A 23,773-nucleotide genomic window follows, 5' to 3' on the forward strand; every position below is an offset into this window, starting at 1 on the left:
GTCCCAAAACGGATCCGTCCGAACTTACATTGAAAGTCAATGGGGGACGGATCCGTTTACAATTGCACCATTTTGTGTCAATGCAAAGAGATCCGTCCCTATTGACTTACATTGTAACTCAGGACGGATCTGTTTGGCTCCAAAACGGAAGGGGGGCCGTACGAAGCCGAACGAATGCATCCTAAATGGATCCACATCCATTCAGAATGCATTGGGGTTAAACTGATGCATTTGGGGCTGCATGTGAGAGCCTTGAAACGGATCTCACAAGCGGATCCCCAAACGCAAGTGTGAATATAGCCTAAACATTAAGTCCCATGTACATAAACATCATTCCCCCCACCATCCACTTTCAACATACAGTCCCATGTAAATAACATCACTCTCTCCCCCAGCCACCTCAAGCACACAGTTCCATGTCAATAACATCCCTCCCTTCACCCCTAACATACATCCCAGTTAAATAACTACAACTCCCAGCATTGCTCTGCCTCTCCCTTCACTTACCTTTTCTCATGTACAGACATCACCAGTAGGCTCCTTCTCCTCTTTACTCCGGTCCAATCCTGCACTGGTCACATGATGGTGACATCATTCAGGTCATCCTATCACAGCCTGTTTTGCTGATCACATGACCTGTGATGTCACCACAGGTCCTTCAGCTCTTCCCAGTCTATTAGATTCAATTGTATTGCAATTCTGTGTACGGCAATACAGTCGTATCTAGCAGGCAGGCAGGACATTCGGGGCATGGGACAAAACATCCGGGGCCCAGGCCCCGAATGTTTTAACCTAGCGACGCCCCTGCCCGACATCACACCTTACGGTGGCAAACCCTGTGGGCATCTCTTCCGAAAAACGACAGGAACCATGAGTAAATGGAACCCACGTAGCCCACTTCTGTATTTGCATAGTATTATATATGTATAGTGACCCAGGGAATGCTCTAGTATCAGAATTATTGAATACAGCCACAATTTTTTTCTGTATATAAATAAACAGAGGCACAATGGGAAAGTTTAGAAAAATAAATCCAGATGGAAGAGTTAGAAAGGACCCTAAAGTTTGTCAAAGACAAGAAAACACCAGGAGGAGATGGATTGCCATTTGAGGTTTATAAACAGTTTAAACAGATATTGCTTCCAGAATTGATAGAGACCCTGTGGGAGGCAAAAAAGGTGGGAAAATTACCGGAATCGATGGAAGAGGTTGTAATTATATTGCTCCCATAGGTGGATAAGGATTTACAGTACTTGAACCTCAATCATATAGGCCTATATCACTATTAAATACTGATATAAAAATATAAGCAAAGGTTTTAGCGGACAGGCTTGGGAAAGTAATATAAGCAATAATAAATGAGGATTAAACAGGGTTTATTCCTGAGAGTAGCTTATATTTAAACATTAGGAGGGTATTTTTTAATATAACAGCAGAAGGTGTTAATAATAGTGATAAGGGTATATTGTCGCAGGATGCAGTCAAAGCTTTTGATTGTATGGAAGGGGAATATTTGTGGGAACTTCTTAGGTCCTTTGGTTTTGGCTAGAGTTTTATTAGGAGGATTAAAGGGGTTGTCTGGGTTCAGAGCTGAACCCGGACATACCTCCATTTTCACCCAGGCAGCCCCCCTGACAAGAGCATCAGAGTAGTTTATGCTCCGATGCTCTCCTTTGCCCTGCGCTAAATTGCACTGGGGAAAGGCATTTTCATGAGTTGCGGTGACGAACCGGGCTCTCCATGGGGCTGCCAGGAAGCCTGGTGACGTCACCAACACTGATGGGCGGGCTTTAACGCTGCCCTAGCCGGTAAAACAGCTAGGGCAGAGCTAAAGCACGCCCATCAGAGCCGGTGATGTCACCGAACACACTGCCGGGCTGAAGCTTCTGCTCCAGCAGTGTGTTATTGTAAACAAAAGAGCCCTTGCCCTGGGCGATCTAGCGCAGGGCAAGGTAGCACATCGGAGCATCAGATGCTCTGATACTAACATCATGGGGGCTGCCTGGGTGAAAATATGGGTATGTCCGGGTTCAGCTCTGAACCCAGACAACCCCTTTAAATTAATCTACACTATTCCCAGAGCAAGGCTGGTGGTGGATCAGGTAATATCCATAGTATTTGCCCTTTCTAGGGGCACTAGGCAAGAATGCCACCTATCCCCATTACTCTTTGCAATTGCTATAGAGCTGTTGGCTATACTGCTTAGGGAAAAAAAAGGAATAAGTGGCTTCCAATACGGTGGTATAGATGAAAAAATTGCATTATATGCAGATTATGTATTATTGTTTTTGGGAAACGTAAATGCTGATTTGGGCTAGGTGATGAACACTATCGACAATTGTGGGTATTTTTCTGGATTAACAATACATTGGAAAAAAAACACACTTATGGGGGATGTCCCACGAAAAAATGTTCTACAGTTTTCAAACTAGTGACTTGATCTGAATTCTTTTGTAATTGCATGTAATTAAAAATGTAGCATAGGCACTGAGTTATTCAATAAAATGTACTGTATCTGCACATGCTCAGTTTCATCCTTCAACAGCCTACTGGGCTGTGATAGGCAGAGCATGGACACGCCCTCTTAGCTGCAGCAGCACAGACACTCCTCTTGAGCTTCCAGCTTGATATAAATCTAGCAGAGCAATGAATGGGGAGATCTCTGGATCCATGTGAGGTACAGGGCTGGTTCTATCTTTGTTAGAAAGAAACTGTCATGTATTATATGATGTCTGATTTTCATTTTTTTATATCAGTCATGGGATAACCCCTTTAATGATATTTGGGGATGAAAAAATAAAAAGTGAAATCAGGCTTACATGTTGTTGATAAGGAAGGTAGTTTTAAATACTTGGGAGTAAATATGTCATTGAAGGATAAACAGACTGAGGAAGAAAATAAAAATCTGGTGGAGGTTACAATTCTCAAATCAATTTGATTAAAATGTTTTTTCTTCCTCAAATTCTGTTTGTAATGCAGTGTAATGGGTGAAAATAATGTTTTCAAGACATTAGACAAGATATTGCGAGAGTTTATTTGAAAGGGTGGAATAGCAAGAATAAGAAATGGTATATAAATATATAGTAACTTATATACATTTATTTATATGGAAAGGTGTGAAATAAACCCTATTCAGAGCTTGGAATATACAAAAATTGGAGATAAGGGGAATCAAGAAAAACTATTTGAAGTTTTGGAAGCAGCAGTATTTTTTGTAATAAAGGTGTTTAAAATAAAAAAAAGTAATTAATGGATGTTGTGTGTGTGTGTGTGTGTGTGGGGTAAACAGATAATAGGAATAAAAATGTATTTAGAACAATAGAAATCTTTATGAGTTACAAAAAATTTAAAATAATGGAGTATGTTTTTTGAGTCACATTTTTGATGGGGATATATTGAAGGATTTTGGTACTTTAGTAAAGCAGTATGGGATTTCGCAGAGGTTTTTTTTTTGTAAATATTTGAAATTAAGGAATGCAATTAGTTCATCTATATCCTCAGATAGGTATAAAAAATCTCCTTCAGAAGGTATGAATCAATTTATACTACATAGTAAGGGAAAAGGATATTATTGAAAACAAAACAATCCGAGATCAAATTAACTGCACAGATGAGGTATAGGGAGATATAATAAAGACCCCACAAGGTCTCTCACTTTTTTCTTTTACATAGGTTATATTGTTTTGCTGTATTATTTTTTTTTAAATGCGCTTGAGAGATGTAGATGATTGTCCCAGGTGTAGAGAGGAACATGCAGGGTTGTTACACTTGCTATAGAGATGTCTAAAACTATTTAGATACTGGTCAGAAATATTTAGTATTATTACTAACATCTATGGTGTGCAGCTGTATAGAGATCCAATAGCTTGTGTATTGGGTGGTACGTTACACCTGGATTTGCAAAATATTAATAGACAAGTGATATGTAGGATACTTTTTTAAGCAAGAATGATAATGAAAAATTGGAAAGCAATGGAAGCCACCCTGAGTGATAGAATGGAAGAAGACAGTGGATAATCAGGTAAAAATGGAAAGAGTAATGGGTTTAGTCAATTATTGGAATCGTAGTCTAATCATTGAGAAATGTCAAACTGCAGATCTGGGGATTAAAAACCATTTTTTTCCCCCATTGCTCTCTCCTCCTGGTTGGGTGGGTTGGGGAGTAAAAAAGTGTCTGTCATGGAACCATGAACCAGATGTACAACAAGAGATAAGTGGAAATAAGAAGGCTTTATTGAAAATCGAGCTGCAAGCAAAAGTCCAAACGGATGGCTAAACCGAAGCAGGGTCTTGCGTAGACAGAGGTCAGGAACCAGAAGGGTAGTCAGACGAAGCCTGGATCAGGAACCAGCGGGGTAGTCAGACGAAGCCGGGATCAGGAACCAACGGGGTAGTCAGACGAGGCCAGGATCAGGAACCAGAAGCAGCAGCAGTCTTAGAAGCATGTGAACACAGGAGGACCAAGCAAGGAACTGAAGCCACAGACCTCCTATATATATGAGCTAGGCATCCAGCTCCTCCCAGTGGGAAGGTGAAGCCGCAGGGTGGGAGGCTACAAGAAACCCAGAAACCAAGATGGCCGCCAGCACATGTCAAACGAAGGAGAACAGTAAGAAGGTAAGACCATGACAGTACCTCCCCCTCAAGGGCCCCTCCTCCGTGGAGTAAGGAACGGTTTCTGAGGGAAGCGTGCGTGGAAGGCTCGGAGCAAAGCAGGAGCATGGACATCTGCGGAGGGAACCCAGGAACGCTCCTCTGGACCATAACCACGCCAATGGACCAAAAACTGCAACCGACCGCGGACCAGGCGTGAGTCCAGGATATTGCTCACCTCATATTCCTCACGATTGCCCACTTGGACCGGACGGGGCCGAGGAACCGAGGAAGTGAAACGATTACACACCAATGGCTTCAATAGGGAGACATGAAACACGTTGGAGATCCGCATGCCAGGAGGAAGCGCAAGGGCATAGGCTACCGGGTTTACCCTGCGAAGCACTCGGAAGGGACCAACAAAGCGAGGCGCCAGCTTGGGAGTGGGCACTCGAAGGTTGAGGTTGCGGGTGGACAACCATACACGGTCTCCGACCTGGTAGGAAGGAGCGGGCGCTCGTCTGCGATCAGCCTGGAGTCTCTGGCGCTGCGCAGAGACCTCAAGGGACCTCTGGATCTGTACCCAAGAAGCACGTAGGACGGAAAGGTGATCCTCCACAGCCGGAATATCCTGGGGAGAGAATACCTCCGGTAACACGGCAGGTTGGAACCCATAATTGGCCATGAAGGGAGACGTCCCAGAGGAAGAGTTCACCGCCGTGTTCCTGGCAAACTCAGCCCAAGGCAGGAGGTCAACCCAATTGTCTTGGTGATCGGAGACATAGCAACGAAGGAATTGCTCCAAGGCCTGATTGGATCGTTCTGCGGCCCCATTGGACTGAGGGTGGTAGGCCGAGGAGAAAGAGAGATGAATCCCCAACTGGGAGCAAAAGGCGCGCCAGAACCTGGACACAAACTGACTCCCCCGATCCGACACAATCTCCTTGGGCAAACCGTGCAACCGGAAGACCTCCCTGGCGAAAATCGTGGCCAACTCTTGTGCAGAGGGTAACTTCTTGAGAGGAACACAGTGGCACATTTTGGAAAACCGATCCACAATCATGAAAATGACCGTATGGCCTCGGGATGCAGGGAGGTCCACAATGAAATCCATCCCCAGGTGTGACCATGGGCGCTCCCCGGTGGCTATGGGTTGCAAAAGGCCCAACGGAAGGTGCCGAGGGGACTTACTCTGGGCACAAACGGAGCATGCCGCTACATATGCGGCGATGTCGGAACGTAGAGAAGGCCACCAGAACAGACGTGAAACAGCCCAGGACAGCTGATTCTTTCCAGGATGCCCCGCGGCCTTGGAGTTATGGTAGGTTCGCAACAACCGAGTGCGACACTCCTCTTGAGCTTCCAGCTTGATATAAATCTAGCAGAGCAATGAATGGGGAGATCTCTGGATCCATGTGAGGTACAGGGCTGGTTCTATCTTTGTTAGAAAGAAACTGTCATGTATTATATGATGTCTGATTTTCATTTTTTTATATCAGTCATGGGATAACCCCTTTAATGATATTTGGGGATGAAAAAATAAAAAGTGAAATCAGGCTTACATGTTGTTGATAAGGAAGGTAGTTTTAAATACTTGGGAGTAAATATGTCATTGAAGGATAAACAGACTGAGGAAGAAAATAAAAATCTGGTGGAGGTTACAATTCTCAAATCAATTTGATTAAAATGTTTTTTCTTCCTCAAATTCTGTTTGTAATGCAGTGTAATGGGTGAAAATAATGTTTTCAAGACATTAGACAAGATATTGCGAGAGTTTATTTGAAAGGGTGGAATAGCAAGAATAAGAAATGGTATATAAATATATAGTAACTTATATACATTTATTTATATGGAAAGGTGTGAAATAAACCCTATTCAGAGCTTGGAATATACAAAAATTGGAGATAAGGGGAATCAAGAAAAACTATTTGAAGTTTTGGAAGCAGCAGTATTTTTTGTAATAAAGGTGTTTAAAATAAAAAGAAAGTAATTAATGGATGTTGTGTGTGTGTGTGTGTGTGTGTGTGGGGGGGGTAAACAGATAATAGGAATAAAAATGTATTTAGAACAATAGAAATCTTTATGAGTTACAAAAAATTTAAAATAATGGAGTATGTTTTTTGAGTCACATTTTTGATGGGGATATATTGAAGGATTTTGGTACTTTAGTAAAGCAGTATGGGATTTCGCAGAGGTTTTTTTTTGTAAATATTTGAAATTAAGGAATGCAATTAGTTCATCTATATCCTCAGATAGGTATAAAAAATCTCCTTCAGAAGGTATGAATCAATTTATACTACATAGTAAGGGAAAAGGATATTATTGAAAACAAAACAATCCGAGATCAAATTAACTGCACAGATGAGGTATAGGGAGATATAATAAAGACCCCACAAGGTCTCTCACTTTTTTCTTTTACATAGGTTATATTGTTTTGCTGTATTATTTTTTTTTAAATGCGCTTGAGAGATGTAGATGATTGTCCCAGGTGTAGAGAGGAACATGCAGGGTTGTTACACTTGCTATAGAGATGTCTAAAACTATTTAAAAACTGGTCAGAAATATTTAGTATTATTACTAACATCTATGGTGTGCAGCTGTATAGAGATCCAATAGCTTGTATATTGGGTGGTACGTTACACCTGGATTTGCAAAATATTAATAGACAAGTGATATGTAGGATACTTTTTTAAGCAAGAATGATAATGAAAAATTGGAAAGCAATGGAAGCCACCCTGAGTGATAGAATGGAAGAAGACAGTGGATAATCAGGTAAAAATGGAAAGAGTAATGGGTTTAGTCAATTATTGGAATCGTAGTCTAATCATTGAGAAATGTCAAACTGCAGATCTGGGGATTAAAAACCATTTTTTTCCCCCATTGCTCTCTCCTCCTGGTTGGGTGGGTTGGGGAGTAAAAAAGTGTCTGTCATGGAACCATGAACCAGATGTACAACAAGAGATAAGTGGAAATAAGAAGGCTTTATTAAAAATCGAGCTGCAAGCAAAAGTCCAAACGGATGGCTAAACCGAAGCAGGGTCTTGCGTAGACAGAGGTCAGGAACCAGAAGGGTAGTCAGACGAAGCCTGGATCAGGAACCAGCAGGGTAGTCAGACGAAGCCGGGATCAGGAACCAACGGGGTAGTCAGACGAGGCCAGGATCAGGAACCAGAAGCAGCAGCAGTCTTAGAAGCATGTGAACACAGGAGGACCAAGCAAGGAACTGAAGCCACAGACCTCCTATATATATGAGCTAGGCATCCAGCTCCTCCCAGTGGGAAGGTGAAGCCGCAGGGTGGGAGGCTACAAGAAACCCAGAAACCAAGATGGCCGCCAGCACATGTCAAACGAAGGAGAACAGTAAGAAGGTAAGACCATGACAGTACCTCCCCCTCAAGGGCCCCTCCTCCGTGGAGTAAGGAACGGTTTCTGAGGGAAGCGTGCGTGGAAGGCTCGGAGCAAAGCAGGAGCATGGACATCTGCGGAGGGAACCCAGGAACGCTCCTCTGGACCATAACCACGCCAATGGACCAAAAACTGCAACCGACCGCGGACCAGGCGTGAGTCCAGGAGGAAGCGCAAGGGCATAGGCTACCGGGTTTACCCTGCGAAGCACTCGGAAGGGACCAACAAAGTGAGGCGCCAGCTTGGGAGTGGGCACTCGAAGGTTGAGGTTGCGGGTGGACAACCATACACGGTCTCCGACCTGGTAGGAAGGAGCGGGCGCTCGTCTGCGATCAGCCTGGAGTCTCTGGCGCTGCGCAGAGACCTCAAGGGACCTCTGGATCTGTACCCAAGAAGCACGTAGGACGGAAAGGTGATCCTCCACAGCCGGAATATCCTGGGGAGAGAATACCTCCGGTAACACGGCAGGTTGGAACCCATAATTGGCCATGAAGGGAGACGTCCCAGAGGAAGAGTTCACCGCCGTGTTCCTGGCAAACTCAGCCCAAGGCAGGAGGTCAACCCAATTGTCTTGGTGATCGGAGACATAGCAACGAAGGAATTGCTCCAAGGCCTGATTGGATCGTTCTGCGGCCCCATTGGACTGAGGGTGGTAGGCCGAGGAGAAAGAGAGATGAATCCCCAACTGGGAGCAAAAGGCGCGCCAGAACCTGGACACAAACTGACTCCCCCGATCCGACACAATCTCCTTGGGCAAACCGTGCAATCGGAAGACCTCCCTGGCGAAAATCGTGGCCAACTCTTGTGCAGAGGGTAACTTCTTGAGAGGAACACAGTGGCACATTTTGGAAAACCGATCCACAATCATGAAAATGACCGTATGGCCTCGGGATGCAGGGAGGTCCACAATGAAATCCATCCCCAGGTGTGACCATGGGCGCTCCCCGGTGGCTATGGGTTGCAAAAGGCCCAACGGAAGGTGCCGAGGGGACTTACTCTGGGCACAAACGGAGCATGCCGCTACATATGCGGCGATGTCGGAACGTAGAGAAGGCCACCAGAACAGACGTGAAACAGCCCAGGACAGCTGATTCTTTCCAGGATGCCCCGCGGCCTTGGAGTTATGGTAGGTTCGCAACAACCGAGTGCGCAACTCCTCAGGCACAAAACACCTGCCGTTGGGTCTCCCAGAGGGAGCACCAGATTGAGCCGCCAAAATCTGCTCACCCAGGGGAGAGGTCAGGCTGGTGCGAATGGCGGCCAGGATCGGATTCGGAGGTATGACCGAAGTCGGAATCGACTCCTCCCCGGACAGCTCGGAGTACTGCCGTGATAAGGCATCCGCTCTGATGTTCTTGGAACCGGGTAGGTAGGAGACCACGTAATTAAAACGTGACAAGAACAGAGCCCATCTGGCCTGACGTGCTGTCAATCTCTTGGCCTCAGAAAGGTAGGTCAGATTCTTGTGGTCCGTCAGGATGAGAACCGGAACCACCGAACCCTCGAGCAAGTGCCTCCATTCTTTAAGGGCCTGCATGATGGCCAATAACTCCCTGTCACCAATCTGATAGTTGCACTCCGCGGAAGAAAGTTTCCGGGAGTAAAACCCACAAGGAAGCAGAGGACCCTCTGGTGTTCTACGCTGAGACAGAAGGGCGCCTACTCCCGTCTCAGACGCGTCCACCTCGAGGACAAAGGGCAACCCAGGGTTGGGATGCGACAGAATCGGAGCCGACACAAAGGCGGACTTTAGAGCCTCAAAAGCTCGGATGGCCTCGAGCGGCCAGACCTGGAAATTACTGCCCTTTCTGGTCAGATCCGTGAGAGGCTTGGCTAGCATAGAAAAGTCCCTGATGAACTTCCGATAATAATTGGCGAAGCCCAAAAAGCGCTGCAGGGCACGGAGACCACTGGGCTGGGGCCACTGTAAGACAGCCGAAACCTTCTCAGGATCCATGGAGAACCCCTCAGCGGAAATGATGTAACCTAAGAAGGTTACCTGGGATCGGTGAAATTCGCATTTCTCAAGCTTACCGAACAGCCTGTTCTCTCGTAACCGTTGCAACACTCGTCTGACATCCATAATGTGGGCCTCCATGGATTCAGAATATACCAAGATGTCATCCAAATAGACCACCACACACTGCTGCAACAGGTCACGGAAAACATCGTTGATGAATTCCTGGAAGACAGCGGGCGCATTGCACAACCCAAAGGGCATAACCAAGGATTCATAATGACCGGTCCTGGTGTTAAACGCGGTCTTCCACTCATCGCCCGCCTTGATCCTTACCAGGTTATATGCCGCCCTCAGGTCGAGTTTGGTAAAGACCGTGGCCCCTTTGAGGCGATCGAACAGCTCGGAAATCAAGGGTATCGGGTAAGCGTTCTTGATCGTGATGCGATTGAGACCCCTGTAATCGATGCAAGGCCTCAACTCACCGCCCTTCTTTTTCACAAAGAAAAATCCAGCCCCTGCCGGGGACGAGGATTTGCGAATGTGTCCGCGTGAAAGCGCCTCCCTCACGTACTCCTCCATGGCCTCATTCTCCGCTACCGACAGTGGATAGACTTTGCCACGAGGAGGAACGGCACCAGATTGTAACTCTCATGAGTCACGTGTGGCGGCAGAAGGGGTCTGCCGTCTATCGCCTCAAGAGCCAGTGGGGAACCTCGAGGCTGCAGAGGAATGGAATTGGCGGCAGCGAACACACTATCAATGAACAAACCACCAGCACCAGAGTCCACCAACGCCTGGGTCGTCACCGAGCCCCCAACCCAGGAGAGGACAACAGTGATCAGTGGTTTGTCAACACGGGAAACCGGGGACGAGGAGACTCCACCCAAGATCTGCCCCCGACAGGATCTCAGGTGCGAGCGTTTCCCGGACGGTTCGGACATGCCAACCGAAAATGCCCACCGAGACCACAGTACATGCATCGGCCCTCGCGTCTCCGGAGTACCCTCTCCCCCTCGGACAGGCGAGCAAACCCCAGCTGCATGGGTTCACCCCCAGACGAGTCATCCCCAGTAGGCGTGGGAGGAGAGGGAGGCACGGGTGGGACAGCAAACGTAGGTGCCAATCTGTTAGAAGACCTCCGCAGGCTCTCCTTAAAGGAAGGTCTCTCCCTGAGTCTGGTGTCAATCAAAATCAGGAAAGAAATAAGAGACTCGAGCTCCACTGGTAGGTCCTTAGCTGCAACCTCATCCTTCAAGGCATCCGAGAGACCATGAGAGAAAGCAGCGACCAGAGCCTCATTATTCCAGCCCACCTCTGCTGCCAGGGTACGAAACTCAATGGCGTATTCAGCTACGGATCGTGAACCCTGTCTGATGGACATAAGGAGCTTCGCAGCAGAGGCAGCACGAGCCGGCACATCGAATACCTTCCGAAGAGAAGCAACAAAACCGGAAAACTCGGCAACCACCGGATTGTTGTTCTCCCATTAAGGGCTGGCCCAGGCCAAGGCCTTGTCCGAGAGCAGCGAGATCAAGAAGCCCACCTTTGATCTCTCAGTAGGAAAGGCATGTGGCAGCAACTCAAAATAAATGCCCACCTGGTTAAGGAAACCTCGGCACTGAGTTGGCTCTCCCCCAAAGCGCTGTGGAAGGGGGGCAGAACCGGTCATACCCCGAGACACCGCAGGCGCAGCAACAGGTGTCGGGGTAGACTCTGGCGCAACAACCGGAGCAGCAGTAGGAGCGGGCCCAGGAGCGACAACAGACCCATCGGCAACGGAAGCGAAATGAGCCGTGCGTTCAAGCAGGGTTTGCAACGCCACAGCGAACCGACCCAACAGGTGATCCTGCTGATCAAGTCTGGCAACCAGCGTAGGTAGCGAGGATGGCCCTGTACCGTCAAAATTCATGGCTTGGTCCTAATGTCATGGAACCATGAACCAGACGTACAACAAGAGATAAGTGGAAATAAGAAGGCTTTATTGAAAATCGAGCTGTAAGCAAAAGTCCAAACGGATGGCTAAACCGAAGCAGGGTCTTGCGTAGACAGAGGTCAGGAACCAGAAGGGTAGTCAGACGAAGCCTGGATCAGGAACCAGCAGGGTAGTCAGACGAAGCCGGGATCAGGAACCAACGGGGTAGTCAGACGAGGCCAGGATCAGGAACCAGAAGCAGCAGCAGTCTTAGAAGCATGTGAACACAGGAGGACCAAGCAAGGAACTGAAGCCACAGACCTCCTATATATATGAGCTAGGCATCCAGCTCCTCCCAGTGGGAAGGTGAAGCCGCAGGGTGGGAGGCTACAAGAAACCCAGAAACCAAGATGGCCGCCAGCACATGTCAAACGAAGGAGAACAGTAAGAAGGTAAGACCATGACAGTGTCTTAATCATACTTCTGCAATATGTAACTCCCATCGGATGTGATAGGCGGGGAGTTGTACCTGCTTTTTAATTTTTATGAAATAACAATAAATACATTTATTTAAAAAAAGGGCACTTGATAAGACGTGGATATAACTTGGCAAAAAGTGGAGACAAGTTGGCAAAAAGTGAAGATAAGTTGGCAAACATCCTCACCAAACTAAAAATGGGGCTTTTTGTTGGCAAGTGAGACACAATAAACAAATTCCTTTTGTTTGAAAGACAAGGACAATTTTAAATATTTGTTTTTAATGTTATTTACGTTATTGGTTAGGAACATATTTTCCCACATTTCTGGAATGTACAAAGATTTCCTTACTGACATTGCAAAAAAAATCCCTCAGTTCTGAATTCTGTAAATATACAGAGTGCCACAGGCACTTGGCTGTGGGCCATATAGGATACAACATGTCTTATAAACTGTGACTGGTCCCCAGAGTTTAGTAATCGCTGCGTGTGTTCATTGTCAACTTTAGCAGTAAGCAGCGCAACACAATAGGACCTCCAGCTGAGCATGACATGCCACCGAAGCATCGGACTACACGGAAAACCTATTTGTATCAACAGTTGGGGTCATGCTGAGAAGTTTACACAGTGTCACATGTGTGGGATATGGATAATGGAGCGCAGTACACATTGAAGATGGGAGGAATTATCTCTGACCAAAGAGGAAGCAAAAAAGGATATAGTTTAACAAAGGGACAACCTATACAATCATTTACTTGCCCTTCCACAGTAAATGGCTAGCAGCCAAATGAGAATCACAGAAATTAGGAAAATAAATACTAGTGTTTGACTTAGGAGCAGCAAGTTGTAGCGCCAGCGCCCTTTCTTCTTTCATTATCTTCTCTACCATCTGTCAGTGATGTCATGGGAATTCTTATTAACCCTTCTGTGTACAAATCCACTACTTTACTGCTCCCTTGCGTGGTATGCATAATGCAGCTGCAGATCCAGGCTTCCTCCCTGCTTCCTCCAGAACTGTTTCCTTTGGAATGCAGATCACAGCATTGCAATGAGATAGCTTGTACATTCTGATAATGTCTATCGAGATCATTGTCACATGTATCATGGTAACACAAAGCTGACCTTTGTGACTTCCATTTATAGACTTCTTTTTAACAAACAAAAGGTATCCCTCAGATAAATTACAAGGGTGAGTCAAAAATTATCCACACCCTAGATGTAGAATTTCAGAAAAGACAAATGCATTATTTTTCGCCAAAACCTCCCTAGTCACTGCTGTGCAGGTTTAAACGTGTTACATGAGTTCATTATTGACTGCGGTATGAGAAACAGCTGCCCCACTTGTGATTTGCACAAAAGAAAAGCAGCGTGCAGTGTTTTTTTTAGATCCGAGAGTGTGCGTGGTGCCAATATTTATTGAAGACCTTGTGCACTGTGTGGAGAAAGTGTTTTGGTGCGAAGAAGTGTGTAGGAATAGATGCAGAAGTTCAAGAATGGTTGCACAAGTGTCAGTCATGAAGAAGGAGCTGGATGCCCATCCACGTCAATGACTGATGACAACATTGAGAGTGCATGTGAACTGATTAGGGTTGAGCGAACCTGAACTCTAAAGTTCGGGTTTGTACCGAACTTTAAGATTTTTTGACCCCGGACCCGAACATTTCAGTAAAAGTTCGGGTTTGAGTTCGGCGTTTGGTGATTTAATGGCGCATGTTGAAAAGCTGCAGGGCAATCAATCAACAAGCGGTTAACTTGTGTGCCCTGAGAAGCCATCACAGCCATGCCTACTAATGGCATGGCTGTGATTGGCCAGTGCAGCATGTGACCCAGCCTCTATATAAGCTGGAGTCACGTAGCGCCGCATGTCACTCAGCTGTTACTAGTGTAGGGATAGGATGCTGCTGCTGTGAGGGAGAGAATAGGAAAGAATATGATATCAGAACTTGTTGTTAACTCTGCGATCTACAGTGTTTTTATTTTTTTGTTGGTACAACATTTTTGTACCCTGCCTGAGCCCAGTGACACAGAAAAATAAGTTTTATCCGTGTGTTAGTTAGGTGGGCGTCGGCGGCCATTTTGTGCAAGTGCAGTGCACCAGCACAATAATTTAATCCTGTTCTTTTAGTTCAGTGGGCAACACATACCCATTTTTTAAGTGCACCTGCACTGCATATGTGCCAGGGGAAGGGAAAATAATATAGGTAATCTGTCTGTGAGTTCAGGGACCCAGGGGGTGACATATTCAATTTTTTTTCTGTAAAGTACCCCTGTGCTGCATATGTGAGTGTAATCTATTCAGTAAATCCATCTGTTAGATTCTGGGGGGACAAATAAAAAATGTTTTTACATTGCACATTGTATTAGTGATAGTGAAAGAAAATCTGTTAAATCCATCTTTTTCATTGTGAGTAAAAAAATCTATTTTTTTTTCCATAAAATACCTTTGCGGCCAGCACTGCAAATCTGATAGTGAAATATAATCAGTAAAAACAACTGGGACATTGTGGGTGAAAAAAAATCATAATTTTTTTGGGCCATAAAGTACCTTGCGGCCTGCACTGCATTTGTGATAGTGAATGAAAATCAGTTAAATCCATCTGTTTCATTTGTGGGTAAAAAAAATCATATCTTTTTTTTCCATAAAGTACCTTTGTGGCCTTCACTGCAAATCTGATAGTGAAATATATCTCACTGTGGGTGAAAAAAATCTTCATTTTTTCCCCATGAAGTACCTTTGCTTCCTGCACTGCAAATCTGATAGTGAAATATAATCAGTGAATACAACTGGGACATTGTCGGTAAAAAAAAACAAATTTTTTGGGCCATAAAGTACCTTTGCGGCCTGCACTGCATTTGTGATAGTGAATGAAAATCAGTTAAATCCATCTGTTTCATTTGTGGGTAAAAAAAATCATATATTTTTTTCCATAAAGTACCTTTGTGGCCTTCACTGCAAATCTGATAGTGAAATATAATTAGTGAAATATATCTCACTGTGGGTGAAAAAAATCTTAATTTTTTTCCCCATGAAGCACCTTTGCTTCCTGCACTGCAAATCTGATAGTGAAATATAATCAGTGAATACAACTGGGACATTGTCGGTAAAAAAAACAAATTTTTTGGGCCATAAAGTACCTTTGCGGTCTGCGCTGCATTTCTGACAGTCCAATAAAACCGTTAAATACTGCTGTTACATTGTCGTTTGAAAAAAAACACCCTTTTTGTGCTAGATAGTACATTTGCGGCCTGCGCTGCATTTCTGACAGTCCAATAAAACCAGTCAATACTGCTGTTACATTGTTGGTTCACAAATTTATATTTTTTGTGACCGTGAAGTAATTGTATTAAATTCGCCTGTCACACTATTGTGTGACCTCAAGAAATGTTTTCTCTTTATGACACCGACGTAGCCTTACGGTCAGTGAACTTAATTGTTGACTATTGGCGGTTACATTGTTACCTGACATAAACCATCTGTTATTTTGGTGGGTGAACGCAAAGAATGAGGAGAGCATCAAATAAGGGACGTGGCCCTGGTCGTGGTACTGCTAGTGTTGGTGGTTCCTGTTGCAGGGAGAGGACGTGGTCGATCTGTGCCAGCTACACGCACAAGTGAAACTCCTTCCTCGGGTGCGAGTAGGCGACAGAACCTTCAGCGTTATTTGGTAGGGCCGAATGCGGCTTTACGAATGGTGAGGCCAGAACAAGTACAGGCGATAGTAGATCGGGTGGCTGACAGTGCCTCCGGTTCCTTCACATTGTCTCCCACCTAGTCCCCTGCTAATAGATCAGAGTTGGCACCTGCAGCCCATGGCCATCTGTCTTTCACCTCACCCCCTTGCAAATCAGCCAAGCAGTCTGAGCCCGAAGTCATGCAGCAGTCTCTTCTGCTTTTTGATGACTTTGCTAGGGTCCAGAGGAGGGCAACTAAAGTAATAACTGGAATGGAGCAACTACAGTACCCTGAGAGATTATCAAAATTAGGGTAATTTACTTTAGAAAAAAGACGACTGAGGGGAGATCTAATTACTATGTATAAATATATCAGGGGTCAGTACAGAGATCTATCCCATCAGCTATTTATTCCCAGGACTGTAACGGTGACGAGGGGACATCCTCTATGTCTGGAGGAAAGAAGGTTTGTACACAAACATAGAAGAGGATTCTTTACGGTAAGAGCAGTGAGACTATGGAGCTCTCTGCCTGAGGAGGTGGTGATGGTGAGTACAATAAAGGAATTCAAGAGGGGCCTGGATGTATTTCTGGAGTGTAATAATATTACAGGCTATAGCTACTAGAGAGGGGTCGTTGATCCAGGGAGTTATCCCCTAAAGTTGGAAAAATTGGCTTCTACCTCAGTTTTTTTTGCCTTCCTCTCGATCAACTTGTAGGATGACAGGCCGAACTAGATGGACAAATGTCTTTTTTTGGCCTTATGTACTATGTTACTACTATGTTACTATGGTAGCAGGGTTTCCTAGGGCCATCCACTTAGCCTTGCCCGAGAAGTGGAAAAGATTGAGTGCACTGATCCCCAACCACTTATGTTTCAGGATGAGTACATGGGAGTATCACCGCAGCACGTCTCGGATGATGACGAAACACAGGTGCCAACTGCTGTGGCTTTCTGCAGTGTGCAGACCGACAAGGAGGGCAGAGGTGAAGACTGGGTGGAAGATGATGTGGAGGACGATGAGGTCCTTGACCCCACATGGAATCATGGTCATGTGAGTGACCTGTGTAGTTAGGAGGAAGAGGCGGTGGTCACACAGAGCCACCAGCACAGCAGAAAAGGGTGCAGGGTGCAAAAGTGGAGCCACCATCCCCTAGACAGTACGCCTGCTACTGCCCACCGCACCAAGGGACCGAGCACACCAAAGCCAGCTCAAAGGAGTTCCCTGGCATGGCAGTTCTTCAGACAATGTGCTGACGACAAGACACAAGTGGTTTGCACGCTGTGCAACCAGAGCCTGAAGTGAAGCATAAACGTTCTAAACCTGAGCACAACCTGCATGACCAGGCATCTAAGTGCAAAGCACAAGCTGCAGTGGAGTAGACACCTCAAAAACAAAGAAAGGTCTCTGGCTCCTCCTGCTTCCTCTTCTGCTGCGGTCTCGGCCTCTTCACCCCCCTCTGGAGTGACAGTGGCACCTGCCACCCCGCAAACAGAGGATGTGCCAGCAACACCACCACCTGGGTCACCAAGCATCTCCACAATGTCCCACGGAAGCGTTCAAAATCAGGTGTGTACTGCGCAACGTCATCTGTGGCAAGGTCCACATAACTATGGATAAGTAAGTAAGCAAGGTCAGGGACGTTATATGTCCCTAACAGCAGAACTGGCTACCTCTTCCTCCTCCACCGCCGCTTCCGCCTACACCGCCACATCCACCGCCTCCTCAACCTCCTACTCCATATGGACCTCCTCCTCCTAGATCAAGATTATTATACATTTTTACGTATTTTATGTTTTTATGTTATTTTAAGTCATTTCTCTATCCACATTTGTTTACAGAGCACTTGTCATGCTCTTAACCACATTTTGCTGCCTTTTTCTGCCCTCTAGCCCTTTCTATGACTTTTTTAGAGCCATTTTAGTGCTCCAAAGTTCGGGTCCCTATTGACTTCAATGGGGTTCGGGTCAAGTTCGGGTCCCAAACTCGAACTTTTTTGCGAAGTTCGGCCGAACCCGGCGAACCCAAACTTCCAGGTGTCCGTTCAACTCTAGAACTGATTCTTTTGGATAGGCGAGTGACAGTGGATTATGTGGCCCTACGAGGACGAAGATTCAAGTCTCATGAAGATCTGAAGACAGCGTTGCATTTGTGGCTCACAGCTCAGCCTAAAACATTTTTCTAATGGAGAATGAAAGCCTGTTGACAGATAGACAGAGTGTATTAAAAAGCAGGGAGATTATGTCAAAAAGTGATGTATTTATCTTTTCTGAAAAGTTAAATAAAATAAATACTATAGCCATATTCATTTTTGACTCACCCTTGTAGATAATTGTCAGAATTTTAAACTGTCAATGGACTCCTATTAAATTGAATATTTTATTCTTAAATATGTTGTATGGTATAAGGGACAATATGGCGTGCATAATAATATAGAGTATGATATATTGGTACAGTATATTTGCCATAAACGAGCCCTGGAACCTGTATTTGAAAGTGCTCATAGGAGCATGTATGACACAAATGCCCTACAGTACACACAACACAGTGATGGGACAATACTGGATAATCCCACATACATTTAAAATAATAGTAATCATGTGAGAATGGGGACAATTTTGATATCCCTCAAAGCAGGACACAATATTATTTTAGCTGCATTGGAATGGATTCCTAATCATCCAAAATTGTACTTTATATCCCGTAAAAACTCAAAGGGGTTTTCCAGGATTTTTACATTGGTAGCCTGTCCTCCAGTATGGACCTATTAAGAGTAGAGTTGAGCGAACACCTGGATGTTCGGGTTCGAGAAGTTCGGCCGAACATCCCGGAAATGTTCGGGTTCGGGATCCGAACCCGATCCGAACTTCGTCCCGAACCCGAACCCCATTGAAGTCAATGGGGACCCGAACTTTTCGGCACTAAAAAGGCTGTAAAACAGCCCAGGAAAGAGCTAGAGGGCTGCAAAAGGCAGCAACATGTAGGTAAATCCCCTGCAAACAAATGTGGATAGGGAAATGAATTAAAATAAAAATTAAATAAATAAAAATTAACCAAAATCAATTGGAGAGAGGTTCCATAGCAGAGAATCTGGCTTCCCGTCACCCACCACTGGAACAGTCCATTCTCAGATATTTAGGCCCCGGCACCCAGGCAGAGGAGAGAGGTCCCGTAACAGACAATCTGGCTTCATGTCAGCAGAGAATCAGTCTTCATGTCATAGCAGAGAATCAGGCTTCACGTCAGCCACCACTGCAACAGTCCATTGGCATATATTTAGGCCCAGCACCCAGGCAGAGGAGGGAGGTCCCGTAACAGAGAATCTGTCTTCATGTCAGCAGAGAATTAGTCTGCATGTCATAGCAGAGAATGAGGCTTCACGTCAGCCACCACTGCAACAGTCCATTGGCATATATTTAGGCCCAGCACACACACAGGCAGAGGAGAGAGGTCCCGTAACAGAGAATCTGGCTTCATGTCAGCAGAGAATCAGTCTGCATGTCATAGCAGAGAATGAGGCTTCACGTCAGCCACCACTGCAACAGTCCATTGGCATATATTTAGGCCCAGCACACACACAGGCAGAGGAGAGAGGTCCCGTAACAGAGGATCTGGCTTCATGTCAGCAGAGAATCAGTCTGCATGTCATAGCAGAGAATCAGGCTTCACGTCAGCCACCACTGCAACAGTCCATTGGCATATATTTAGGCCCAGCACCCAGGCAGAGGAGAGAGGTCCCGTAACAGACAATCTGGCTTCATGTCAGCAGAGAATTAGTCTGCATGTCATAGCAGAGAATGAGGCTTCACGTCAGCCACCACTGCAACAGTCCATTGGCATATATTTAGGCCTAGCACACAGGCAGAGGAGAGAGGTCCCGTAACAGACAATCTGGCTTCATGTCAGCAGAGAATCAGTCTGCATGTCATAGCAGAGAATGAGGCTTCACGTCACCCACCACTGCAACAGTCCATTGGCATATATTTAGGCCTAGCACACAGGCAGAGCAGAGAGGTCCCGTAACAGACAATCTGGCTTCATGACAGCAGAGAATCAGTCTGCATGTCATAGCAGAGAATGAGGCTTCACGTCACCCACCACTGCAACAGTCCATTGGCATATATTTAGGCCTAGCACACAGGCAGAGCAGAGAGGTCCCGTAACAGACAATCTGGCTTCATGACAGCAGAGAATCAGTCTGCATGTCATAGCAGAGAATGAGGCTTCACGTCACCCACCACTGCAACAGTCCATTGGCATATATTTAGGCCTAGCACACAGGCAGAGCAGAGAGGTCCCGTAACAGACGATCTGGCTTCATGTCAGCAGAGAATCAGTCTGCATGTCATAGCAGAGAATGAGGCTTCACGTCAGCCACCACTGCAACAGTCCATTGGCATATATTTAGGCCCAGCACCCAGGCAGAGGAGGGAGGTCCCGTAACAGAGAATCTGTCTTCATGTCAGCAGAGAATCAGTCTGCATGTCATAGCAGAGAATGAGGCTTCACGTCACCCACCATGTCCGACCATGTCCACGACCATGTCCACGTCCGCGTCCCTTACTAGATGTTTTTCTCATTGTTATGGTTCACCACAACAACAAATATATTATTTGGCCCAATGTATTGTATTCAAATTCAGCGGGATATAAATTTGAGGCCTAGTATTTAGGCGCTGGGTGACCGGTATGGATTTAGTGACAGAATTAGACTTGGAAATGCACAGAAGCGTGTGTGTGTGAAGTTATTCTGAATGACCCAATGTGCACCTTGAATATTATATACCCTTTTAGGGATAGATTTCAAATAGCTCTGATATAGCAGAAACCACTAAATTATGAAATTGCTAAATTGGGAATTGTATTTCAACCCAGAACAAAAAATGTGCTTTGACGGACACTAAATAACTTTCCCAGCCACAACAGGACAGCGGTAACGAGAGATTTAGCAGGATATAAATTTGAGGCCTAGTATTTAGGCGCTGGGTGACAGGTATGGGTTTAGTGCCAGAATTAGACTTGGAAATACACAGTAGCGGGTGTGTGTGAAGTTATTCTGAATGACCCAATGTGCACCTTGAATATTATATACCCTTTTAGGGATAGATTTCAAATAGCTCTGATATAGCAGAAACCACTAAATTATGAAATTGCTAAATTGGGAATTGTATTTCAACCCAGAACAAGAAATGTGCTTGAACGGACACTAAATAACTCGCCCAGCTACAGCACTAAGGACAGATTTAGCGGGATATAAATTTGAGGCCTAGTATTTAGGCGCTGGGTGACAGGTATGGGTTTAGTGCCAGAATTAGACTTGGAAATACACAGTAGCGGGTGTGTGTGAAGTTATTCTGAATGACCCAATGTGCACCTTGAATATTATATACCCTTTTAGGGATAGATTTCAAATAGCTCTGATATAGCAGAAACCACTAAATTATGAAATTGCTAAATTGGGAATTGTATTTCAACCCAGAACAAGAAATGTGCTTGAACGGACACTAAATAACTCGCCCAGCTACAGCACTAGGGACAGATTTAGCGGGATATAAATTTGAGGCCTAGTATTTAGGCGCTGGGTGACAGGTATGGGTTTAGTGCCAGAATTAGACTTGGAAATACACAGTAGCGGGTGTGTGTGAAGTTATTCTGAATGACCCAATGTGCACCTTGAATATTATATACCCTTTTAGGGATAGATTTCAAATAGCTCTGATATAGCAGAAACCACTAAATTATGAAATTGCTAAATTGGGAATTGTATTTCAACCCAGAACAAGAAATGTGCTTGAACGGACACTAAATAACTCGCCCAGCTACAGCACTAGGGACAGATTTAGCGGGATATAAATTTGAGGCCTAGTATTTAGGCGCTGGGTGACAGGTATGGGTTTAGTGCCAGAATTAGACTTGGAAATACACAGTAGCGGGTGTGTGTGAAGTTATTCTGAATGACCCAATGTGCACCTTGAATATTATATACCCTTTTAGGGATAGATTTCAAATAGCTCTGATATAGCAGAAACCACTAAATTATGAAATTGCTAAATTGGGAATTGTATTTCAACCCAGAACAAGAAATGTGCTTGAACGGACACTAAATAACTCGCCCAGCTACAGCACTAGGGACAGATTTAGCGGGATATAAATTTGAGGCCTAGTATTTAGGCGCTGGGTGACAGGTATGGGTTTAGTGCCAGAATTAGACTTGGAAATACACAGTAGCGGGTGTGTGTGAAGTTATTCTGAATGACCCAATGTGCACCTTGAATATTATATACCCTTTTAGGGATAGATTTCAAATAGCTCTGATATAGCAGAAACCACTCAATTATGAAATTGCTAAATTGGGAATTGTATTTCAACCCAGAACAAGAAATGTGCTTGAACGGACACTAAATAACTCGCCCAGCTACAGCACTAGGGACAGATTTAGCGGGATATAAATTTGAGGCCTAGTATTTAGGCGCTGGGTGACAGGTATGGGTTTAGTGCCAGAATTAGACTTGGAAATACACAGTAGCGGGTGTGTGTGAAGTTATTCTGAATGACCCAATGTGCACCTTGAATATTATATACCCTTTTAGGGATAGATTTCAAATAGCTCTGATATAGCAGAAACCACTCAATTATGAAATTGCTAAATTGGGAATTGTATTTCAACCCAGAACAAGAAATGTGCTTGAACGGACACTAAATAACTCGCCCAGCTACAGCACTAAGGACAGATTTAGCGGGATATAAATTTGAGGCCTAGTATTTAGGCGCTGGGTGACAGGTATGGGTTTAGTGCCAGAATTAGACTTGGAAATACACAGTAGCGGGTGTGTGTGAAGTTATTCTGAATGACCCAATGTGCACCTTGAATATTATATACCCTTTTAGGGATAGATTTCAAATAGCTCTGATATAGCAGAAACCACTCAATTATGAAATTGCTAAATTGGGAATTGTATTTCAACCCAGAACAAGAAATGTGCTTGAACGGACACTAAATAACTCGCCCAGCTACAGCACTAGGGACAGATTTAGCGGGATATAAATTTGAGGCCTAGTATTTAGGCGCTGGGTGACAGGTATGGGTTTAGTGCCAGAATTAGACTTGGAAATACACAGTAGCGGGTGTGTGTGAAGTTATTCTGAATGACCCAATGTGCACCTTGAATATTATATACCCTTTTAGGGATAGATTTCAAATAGCTCTGATATAGCAGAAACCACTCAATTATGAAATTGCTAAATTGGGAATTGTATTTCAACCCAGAACAAGAAATGTGCTTGAACGGACACTAAATAACTCGCCCAGCTACAGCACTAGGGACAGATTTAGCGGGATATAAATTTGAGGCCTAGTATTTAGGCGCTGGGTGACAGGTATGGGTTTAGTGCCAGAATTAGACTTGGAAATACACAGTAGCGGGTGTGTGTGAAGTTATTCTGAATGACCCAATGTGCACCTTGAATATTATATACCCTTTTAGGGATAGATTTCAAATAGCTCTGATATAGCAGAAACCACTAAATTATGAAATTGCTAAATTGGGAATTGTATTTCAACCCAGAACAAGAAATGTGCTTGAACGGACACTAAATAACTCGCCCAGCTACAGCACTAAGGACAGATTTAGCGGGATATAAATTTGAGGCCTAGTATTTAGGCGCTGGGTGACCGGTATGGATTTAGTGACAGAATTAGACTGGGATATGGCCAAAAAATAAACAGACTATTGCTGGTTAAATGCACTTGGTGT

The sequence above is a fragment of the Bufo gargarizans genome, chromosome 7 (assembly GCF_014858855.1).
Source record: "Bufo gargarizans isolate SCDJY-AF-19 chromosome 7, ASM1485885v1, whole genome shotgun sequence".
In the NCBI taxonomy this organism is placed as follows: Eukaryota; Metazoa; Chordata; class Amphibia; order Anura; family Bufonidae; genus Bufo; species Bufo gargarizans.